At 37.0% G+C, this 10,732-nt stretch overlaps 1 non-coding gene across 1 annotated transcript; it reads right to left on the reverse strand.

The window, feature by feature from the left end:
• Positions 1-10,055: 10,055 nt before the first annotated feature.
• On the reverse strand, positions 10,056-10,188 carry LOC125996912 (small nucleolar RNA SNORA51). The gene has a single exon (XR_007491572.1). It is a non-coding gene; the product is annotated as a small nucleolar RNA SNORA51 (small nucleolar RNA).
• Between the last annotated feature and the right edge of the window lie 544 nt (positions 10,189-10,732).

A 10,732-nucleotide genomic window follows, 5' to 3' on the forward strand; every position in this document is an offset into this window, starting at 1 on the left:
GTAACATCTGAACACTATTGGATGTGGTCCAAGAAGAAAAGAAAAAAGAAATGAGATTTTTTCATTACAGAAAATAGGAGCTCACTGTTAAGATCAAACGTCTAAGATTGAAGGAAGAAGGAAGACAGTAGGGACTTGAAATGTCATAAATAATTTGCAAGGGTAGTTGACCAAAGGATTGTCTAAGAAAAACTTTCTCTTGAAACATCGAGCTCACTGAGATCTCTGAATGATTACTGAGTAGGATCTTCCTTCTGGAGAATGCTGAGGGACAGTGATAAACATCCCCCCCCCCCAATGTAACAAGTGAACTTGGATGAACAAAGGCTGATGTGACATCTGGAAAAAACATGGTGTCTTCTACAGAGTAATGGCAGAGGGGACGTGTGGTTTGAAACTTGACTGAAGTTACATGATTTACAATGATTGTGTTCTTGGGAGACTGTCCAAATATTTCCTCAGTTTGGATTTGTGTGGATTTCCACTTTGGCGCCTTATTCCATGAAGATAGTTTGCATCAAGGCCAGACTCCATAAAAGCCTCAGGGTCTGCTCCTAAGCCAATGGACACTGTCAAATTCTCACTTGGTGCCAATGGAAGAAGCTTCCAGAGACTTGGATGGAATCTCACTTTGGAATCTTCCTTCAAAATGCCTGGGGGAATGATGGATCATCTTGGTGCAAACCCAGAAGACCACAAGTGCACTAGCTGTTAGACCAGACTTTGTTCTCACCATTTTGGCTCAGGGGCTTTCGTAGTAAGCAGTTTAGTTCTTCCAGAGAGAAGTCAAACCTTTCTCTCAAACAGCAAAATCTCAAAAACAGGCTATGCACTGATTTCTTTAGCCGAGGAATGTTTCACAATGTGCAAATCATTTGCCATATGTTTTCTCACCTCACCCTCACAATAATCTTTCACAAATGTTTACTGTCTTTCAACAAACAGCTCACTGTCTCCTGGAGTGTGCGACTTGGAGGCAACACGGTAGGACAGTGGTGGGTGAGGGGATGGGAAGGTAGATAGGTGTGTTAGTTGGTCTCTCAGAGGCTACCTGCCCGGGAAGAAGACAGCAGTTACAAATGTGCCAAGGTGATGGCAAGATTTATTTCTTTGATTTTACTGAGGAGAAAACGGAGGCTGACTGACATTCAGGGATAATGCCTTAAGCCCATAACTAGGTGGCAAGAATGATGGCTTTTTCTATTGTCACCCTATTTTGTAGGGTATATAGTTTCAATTTGGTTATTTTATTAGATCACATTTCTTTGTCACAAAAATGTAAGTTCAGGAGAAAATCTACAATGTAAAAATAATGAATACAATAGGAATTTATTATATCTAGACAATTTCCTCCACCTATTCTATATTTTTGGCTAATTTTTTGCTGTACTAGTAATTTATCAGAGTTCTTGTTTCTGTAGCATACAATTGCATTGGCACTAAAACCTGAAGAAGATGTGAATAAATATAGCTTCTTAAATCTAACCCACTATATGCCTCCTATCTTTAAAACATCCTTAGATACTTCCCAATAGTAGGGTGTATTATTGCTCCTACTAGTATTCTTTCATACTATACCTAGAATATACACTTGGTTGGTAAATGATTTTATGATTTATTTTCTTGGTAAATGAACTATTAGTTTCAGTACTGTTCAAAGGAGGGGAAACTTGTGTATTTTTTCTATTTTTAATTAAAGCAAGATCTTATTATTTATAATAAAAATGTGTGCTTTTATTCCTAAAGGAAATACATTTGCAACTAATATAATATATGAAGAAAACAGTACTCAGAAAAATTCATGAAAAAAAAACATGGATTTGTGTGTGAAATGATCCCCAGATTAAAATTTTTCATCACTTGGAAAAAATAGGGAAAAAATGATCAGTAAACTAAAGATTCAGCTTAAGAATCTAGGAGGGAGAAAAAGTCAATCATGAGGGAAAAGAAAAGAAAGAAAATTGTAAATGTAGGAACTAGATCCATGGGTAGGTAGTGGGTAGGGTGTTTGCCGTTGCATAAAGCATGATCTTAAATTGGAATCAACTACCCCAATTATTCCTGAAAATTGTTACAACCTATCGTGGTGACTATGCTTAATTTTGTATGCATACATGAAATTTTCAATTAGTCAACCTAATTAAGGAGACTGATTCCCAAATAATTCCAGAAATTAGTAGTATCTTAATTGTTATAATAAGCTGTCTCTGAAGGGCTTTCCCAAAAGGGATGACTTAGTTGAAAATGAGTTGAATTCTAACAAACATGTTAACAAACTTAGAAGCACCTTGAAGCAGACTTCACTGTTCCTATTGGCTATTACATTTTTTTGTATGACTTCATCTTCTGTAGGCTGATCACAAAATATATAGTCAATATTTTCTGTGATGAGAGCAGTATAATTTTAAAATCTTTGCTTCTGCAGGGAAAAATAAAGGCTTTGGTAAAAAGGCAACTAGTAAGCAAAGCCAGAGTGAAGAGATACAATAATTGAATGGAATAATTTTGGGTCAAGGGTGTCTAGTTAGTTCTGAGACCTGTATATCAAAACTGTCTTTCATAGGTGGCCATTTGTTGTATTAATATTTAATAGAGCCATAGTTTTTGGAGGTTGGATGGATGGGGCCTTTCTAGACCCAGCCCTGCATCTGCAGTCCCTAAGACCTGGAGGGTCTGTAGGTATCAAGGTAAAGGCAAAGAAATGACCCACAGCAGTCAGGTGAAGTTTCAGGAGTCATCAGCTTTATTTATTACAGGGTTCTAACCGCCATGTGCATATCTCACATGGCTTCTAAGCTCAACAGCCTCTTTCTTGCTCCTCTGCATCCATGCGGTCTCTGATCTCACTCTCTGCTGCGTCTTCCTTGCTGAGGTTCTCCTTCACCCCTTCCCAGTCCATTTAATTACCAACTACAGACCCTTCCCAGCTGTGGGAGTGTCTGACCATCCAGGTAAGATTAGCATTTGGCTTTGGGGAGGGGTAACAGCCATTGAAGACTTGCAAATGTGCATGGATCAATATAGTTATCACCACTGGCTTGGATCCACTAAAATGCTAGGGTCCTTTTAGCAACAACAATATTAGTCCTGCTTTATGGGTGACCCTGTTGGAAACCTAAAAAGGGGTGAGATTGAACCCTGAACATATCACTAGCCAGAACTGGCAGTGTCACACTGTAGCTGCTTCTATCTGAGGGTCCTTTTAATATATGGATGTCAGTCAAGACATTTGATGAAGTTGAAGCATTGAGTTGTGTGTTCCTCCCAAATCCAAGGATTAGTTCCACCACCAGAAGGAACTGCTTGATGAAAGATGGATCAGAGTCATTCAGAATGACAGGCAGCATTTTGCCAAATGATCTTGTTTTCTTCCCTTATTTATTGCCCAATAAACTGGATGTTATGGGAAAGAATTTTTAGGCTCCCTAGTATTTGCTTTTGGAATGCAATTTTTTTCGACAGATGTAGCACACAACATCTGCATAAAGGATTGGAGTTAGAAATCTTGTATTGCAATTGTTTTTCACAAATATGAGAAAACTGAAGCTCAGGGAGCTTCAGTCACTTTTTCAAGGTAATTAGATTAGTCGGTGGCCAGAGCTAAAATCAGGGCTGAAGATTACCAGCATCCTATGTATGCTTCCATAAGCTACACAGACATTCCAAATCAAATTCCTCATCCTCTCCCAGGCTTACTCTTGATGTATCTCTTTTTTTTTTCTGGAACTAATTACAAATTTACAGCTTAGGCAGTGAGCCAAGTCCAACTATTATTGTTTTCACTGTGAGGGTAAATATAGGTAAAGTGACTGTGCTCTGAGAAGCCTTCTCATGATCCACAGCACATATGGATGTGTGCACAAGTGTGGCTCAGACACACAGGTGCCTCCTCATACATGGGGCTGAGGTCAGGAAATTTTCTCTGACTTGGCCAAGACCTCTTCTTTTGCATTCTTAAACATTGGGCTTCTGGTACGCTTTTGTTAAAAACACAAAAATACATGTCAATCATTCCAACACAAAAACATGCATCAGCATATCCTATAAATTCCTCTGCCTGAATCCCAGAATTAATTTTTTGTAGATTATTTTTTATGATATTGTCTAAATTATCCAAACTGATATTGTCCATTTTGGTTTTCCGGTCTACACATTATTCATTATGGAATAACTAAATTTTATCTGTGTGTAACTTTCTTGTAAATTTAACAATCATTATGACTGACACACTTTATACATAGATTAATTTTACTGTTTCATGCATTACTAAGAATACAAACTTTGCCATAGAAAAATATGTTGATGCTAAAATTTATTGTTTAGGTCGTAAGCCTAAATCGTTCATAAATAACAAATCAGATAAACTTATCATAGTAGGATATCACTTTTGATAGTAAATGTACACACTAAAATAGCCTTATTTTCAAGCTGCATATCTAAAATTTCAAGGGCATCCTCCTCTGGACATTCACACGACATATACCACACATATACCAATATACCTGAGGTAGAATAGAAGGAGTGAAAATTGTTAGAATATAATCTGTCAGTTCAGATGGAAAGTGACTTGTGGCTTTTTGGTAGAGAAAATTCTGATATTTTATCAGAAATTTTTTGTTAATAAGACAGCAAAAATTGTCCCCAAATATGTTTTGTTATGCAAATATTATATGGGAAGGTCTTTGAAAAATCAACTCCCATGGGCATATAGGTTTTCTGGCTTTGCCTCAAAGCCAAAAACCATGGGAAAGAAATATAGTTTTTATTAGATGATTTTCTACTGTATAATGGACTCTTTCATAAGAGTTCAAAATTGAAGAGATCAAGATCACAGGAGAGCCTTAAATGGGAGCAAGAATGTAACCCAGGATGAAGTGGGGCACACAGAGCTGGGGATGGAAAAGGGTGTGCTGAAGACAAACTGCATTTAAGGTGTAAATTAAAATGAGGCATATTTAAAAAAGGGGGAGGTATAAAGAGCTAAAATTTGGTGTTTGATGCCATTTAATTCCTAATTTGCTCATGTGCCAGTCCACCAAATGCATATATAGAAAAAAGGGTATAGGTTTCTCAAAAGCAGAGACTAAATAAATTCTGCAGATCTTATGCCTAAGATCTAAAATATCATCCAGTACATCACAATTGCTTCTTAAAGTGTATTCTTTTTTGAGTAAATAGATCATTGTTTAATGCATATGCATTTGTCTATTTGCTTCTGTCTGGGAAAAAAAAAGATTTTCTGGTTGGTGTTTTTTTTTAGGTTGATGCATTCCATGAGATTAGATAGGAATTTAAATGTCTTTTTTATCCACCCTATGTAGAGCAAAGAAATTGGCCCTCTCTGAATTCTGATTCCCAGACAGAAATTGAGATAAATATTTAACCACTCTTCTTAGTACCCTGGTGGAGGTATGTGAGGTCCATGAGTAGCTAATTGAATGGGAGAATGTGCCCGTTAACTACTCCTCTCTCAGAACAGGGAATGTTAGAGTTAGCAATGAAAGAACATCCCTCTTTACCTCTGAAATAAAACAGAAAGTAAACCTGCCGGAATATTTTGAGGTAGAGCATTTAGAAAGTGCTTAGACATAAATATGCAAATGTTGTTATGAAGTGTTGATATTTGCATAGAGAAACATCATCTCCCATACGCTGGATGAGAATTCTTTAAAAACCAGACACCGCAACAATCACACATACGATTTGTTGGTTTTCTGGGGGGGGGGGGGAATAAAGACACTATTTCCTATTCCGTGGAGTTTCTATTCATAGAAAGGGCTAAGTCAGGGGAGTAAAGTCAGAAATAGAAAGGCATTATATTAGCCAAATGAACCAAATCAGAAAAGGAGAAGACTATTTGCAATTTAACCAGCCAAGTTAAACATGACATGATTGGAGCCAATCTTTGGGGACCAAGTTAGTACTAATCGTGCCTTGTTTAACTTGGCCAATTAAAGGCAAAAACTCTTTTCTAAACAGGCTATTTTCAAGGCAATCACACCTTTGCACTCACAGTTTTTTTTCAACTTGCCATTTTTAATTTAGGTACTTGACTAGCTAATAGATCTATATGTACATGAGCAGATACTGGAATATTTGCCTAGAATGCAAAAAAATTACTATGCGTTTTATTGGAACAGAATAATTTTCTTCTTAAGATATATTATTTCATCACACCAGGGTCATATATGTTTGCACATACTCACCAACATCTGGAGAAAGTATCTAAGCTGTGCCTAAGGGAAGAGTACCTGTAAAATAATTCATAACTCAGAGAAAAAATAGCCTAAGCAAGAAGAGTTTAAATAACTAGAAAAAAATACTGGACTAACTTATTTTTTCATAAGCCATGAGTGCATCTTCATCTACTGTTACTCTGAGCCAATTAATATCATGAATACTCATTAAATGCTCATTCTGTGCAGAGAATTGCTCTTGACAAGACCCTGGCTGATTCCAATCATAGCTCTAAAAGTTTTTCCAAATTGTGTGTGGAGCATAAATAAAGGAACTGAAAGCTAGAACCAACTCTTCATAATTACTATAGCAGTATTTAGAAAAGAAATTTCTAAATTTCTTTTGGGGATAAGTACTTTTATAAATATTGTATTTGACATAGCAGTCTAGCAGAGTAAAGCTAGGCTTTCTTTCTACCTGGGAAAGAAGGATCAGAGACCTTGCAATTAAAGAAAGCTTCTGTCTTTGGTTCAACTTCTCTGAAGTAATTCCTTTCATGGTATCAATGTTCATTCTATCCTATAGAGTAGCTTTGCAGAAAAAAAATCCAATAGGTACTTAAAACTAAAGTAAAGCTATCTATACAATGTCTTTAGCAATGGTAGACAAGAGATTTTATAATAACAAAAAAAAGTGTGCCTCTGAAGCCAGAGCGATAGCTTAATGGTTTGGGCATTTGCCTTGAATGCAGCTGACCCAGGATGGATCACAGGTTCAATCCCCAGCATCGCATATGGTCCCCCAAGCCAGAAGCGATTTCTGAGCACATAGCCAGGAGTGACCCCTGAGCGCCATCCAGTGTGGCCCAAAAACCAAAAGAAAAAAATAAAAGTATGCCTCCACATACACTGGTTAGTACAGACTTTAAATGTTCTAGGACTTTCTTCCTAATTCAACAGATAGGCATTGCATTAAGAAGTTCAATATCATGTTGTATGCGTTATGGTAAATGGACAACCTGCTCTTCTATAGTTATATTCTACTATTTGTAGAGATGAGAACTTAACACTATCACCTCTTTAGCACAGAAGTGAAATGAAAACTTTGAACTTAAGACAATGGGATAGGGCTTGGTAAAATGCTGGGTAGGGGAGAAAGTAGAAGAGGGAAACAAACCTAGAGTATTCTAGAAGTTCCTGACTTCTAGAAAAAAAAAGAGCTCAAGACTACTTTTACTTGCTTTCATTTGAATCCAAAATGGAGTAAAGGAAACTTCACCCTCAGGAGCTGTCATTGATCACAATTTATCAAACTCCATTGGCCAACATGTCATACGTGGTTGAAAAAATGGAGGCAGTCTTTGATTCAGCTTCTCTGAAGTGATTTCTCTCTTGCTATCAATGTTCATACTATACCATAGAGTAAACTTCTGACTGACTTAAGAAAACATGAGCCAAAGATAGAGGTCAGCCATATTTCTGGGTTGATCAGGGTGCTCATTTACTCTCTGTTTCTCTCCAGAAGTTAGGATTAATCTTTCTTCTTCACAGTGATACAGACTGAAGATTTAGGCTTAGGAAAAGAGACAAATGACAACAGCCTCTGTCTGCTTTGATCCTCAGTAGAGCTCAATTAGAATTTATACTTGTTCACTTGGCTACATTGAGGCTTGGGGGCTTAACTCAATGCTAAAAGCAAAAAGTTTTGCCTGATCTTTCTTCATCCATATGACTCTAGACTCTGTTGTTTTTGTTTCTGGACCACACCCAGAGGTATCCACTCAGATATCTGCACTCCGAAATCACTCTTTGCAGACTAAGGGAGACCATATTAGATGCCAGGGATGGAACTCAGATAGGTCCTGGGTCAGCTAAATGCAAGGCAAATGCCCTACAGCTGTGCTAACACTCCAGCTCCCAAATCTGAGACTCTTAAGGAGAGATAAGACATCTTGAAAACAGAATTTTCATATTTTATGATTATAATCTTTCAATAGTGTTGGCATCATCAAAATATTCAACTGAACTTTAGCAATAATTATCTTTTACGATCTGTCATCTCAAGCTGACATAGGTTGCAAAACTGATTCTTCTAATCTGCCATGAAACACTGAGGGAGGTTTTTTTCCTAAAATATGTTTTTCACATTAAACTAGATGATTAGTCAAAAAAATACCTTGGCTGGAATCCATATGATATATTATTTCATCAGAATTTATTTTAATGTACATAAATATAAAGTATTGTAATGAATGTTAAATACCAAAATCAAATCAGATTTTTCCTACAGTCTAAGGAGAGGTAAATCCACATAAAAATGAAAATATTAATATAAACAAATCAAGATGGCCCAATCTAGCCACAGAAAATGACATGGCTATGGTGGTTATGATTTCATTGACAAGAGACTCACCAAAAGAGAATTAAGTCAGTGAGCACTGAAGAACAGGGAGACAAGGAGACAGTGATCCTTCAAAAAAAATGGTGTTGGGGCCGGGCGGTGGCGCTAAAGGTAAGGTGCCTGCCTTGCCTGCACTAGCCTTGGACGGACAGCGGTTCGATCCCCCAAGCCAGGAGCAACTTCTGAGCACATAGCCAGGAGTAACCCCTGAGCGTTACCGGGTGTGACCCAAAAAACCAAAAAAAAAAAAAATGGTGTCTATAAACTTTTCTGTACCCATTGTAAAATCTGTGTGCAATTATGCCTCTGATTACCTTTGACCATGTGTAATGAAACCGTTTTGTCTGAATTCTCTGATACAGAGAAAGGAAGTTATTTAATGAGAAGAAAGAGTAAAGCATTTTTAATGAGAAGAAAGTAAAGAGTTACTTTATGAGAAGAATAAATAAAACTCTCTTGACTTCTTAGGATATATTCAGAGAGCTGAATAAATCCAGTATGAAAGAGAGAGGAAAGATCACAAACTCATAGTCTTATAACCTTATTTTCATGTGTCATTTAGTCTTATTACATCTTCATAATGATATGAACCAATAATGTTGATTCTCATTTTAGGTGTCAGGGGAAAAATGAGGCAGAGATATATCCAATTCTTGGATATATCAAGAACTCACCTACAAGCATGATTTTTTACAGGCAAGCTGTGACATCCAAAACCCATATTTCTATCACCTCCTTTATTGGCACTTCACCTTCTAGGCCACTATCAATCTGCCTTAATTATCTGATGACCAATACAGGGACTAAAGGATTATGGTCCCACCAGTGCCCACCAATTTATATTTTGAGAATCCAATGCCATTATGGTGGATATTGGAAGATCCCCTTTGAGAACTCATTGGGTTCTAAGAGTTGAGCCCCCATAACTGAGAATAGAATCCTTACAAGAGACGAGTGAGCTGGAAAGCGCTTTATTGCATGAGAGAGGACACACCATGATTGCATCATCAGAGAGAGCTCCCTGTCATCCCCCACAAAGCTGATTTCTGATCTTGAATTCCCAGCCACTAGAATTATAAGAATGAAATAAGAGCTGTTAATGCTACTGGGGCAATGATTTCCTGTTATAGCAGCTCAACTGACTAAGATAGAAGGGCACCAGATGACAGCGGGATAGCCCCTGTCTCAGCCCCTGAAACACTAACTCCAGTCAGTCCCCAACAGTGCTTACCTCACCTCACTGTTTTTTCCTTACAGAAACTAACATAAAAGCATATAGTCTATCTTTCCTTTGCTCTAAGCCTTCTGATCACCCTGGCGCCTAGACATTGACTTTCTTTCATCTTTCCCCCTAGCATAGTTTGCCCCCTTATCTTGTAAAGTTATAGAAATAAAACATGATTTTTATTTTTATTGGTTGTTGATATCACTATCTCTATCTGAATAAGAACACCATCAATAATTTTTATTTATTTATTTTTTGTCCCCCAATTCACAATACAGACTAAGCAAAGGGCTTGTGTTGAGGTGTATATGGGGTGCATTTACTGTACCTCCTCTTTCTATATAGTTAGTGTAAAGAACACAGCCTGTGGTAAGAATTGGGAGGCCTTTTCTTTTCTTTTTTTATTTTTTAAATATATATGTATATATAATCCTTCACCTTTCATCAATATTTTTTTAAAAATACAGAAAAGTCCTCTGCATTCCCTTATTCATTGCAGCACTATTCACAATAAATAGAATCTGGAAACAACAAAAGTGCCCAATAACAGATGAGTGGATAAAGAAACTGTGGTACACATACAAAATGGAATATTATGCAGCTTTTAGGAAAAATGAAATCATGAAATTTGTTTATACATGAATGATTACAAAGAATATTATGCTGAGCAAAATGAGTCAGAAGAAAAGGAATAGACATAGATTGCACAGAATATCACATTCATCTGAGGGATTAAAAAAAAAGATAACACATATGGCAATAATATCCAGAAACAATAGAAAGGAGGGCCAGGAGGATCAGTCTATGGTACGACTACACTCCCAAAGGAGGGAGGAGTGTAGTAAGGGCAAAGAAAGAACCACTATGGCAATTAGAGTTGGGAATTATTACTCTGGACAAGACCTCGATGTTGAAAGGAGATAAATTGAT

This window comes from Suncus etruscus, chromosome 18 (genome assembly GCF_024139225.1).
Source record: "Suncus etruscus isolate mSunEtr1 chromosome 18, mSunEtr1.pri.cur, whole genome shotgun sequence".
Taxonomy (NCBI): Eukaryota; Metazoa; Chordata; class Mammalia; order Eulipotyphla; family Soricidae; genus Suncus; species Suncus etruscus.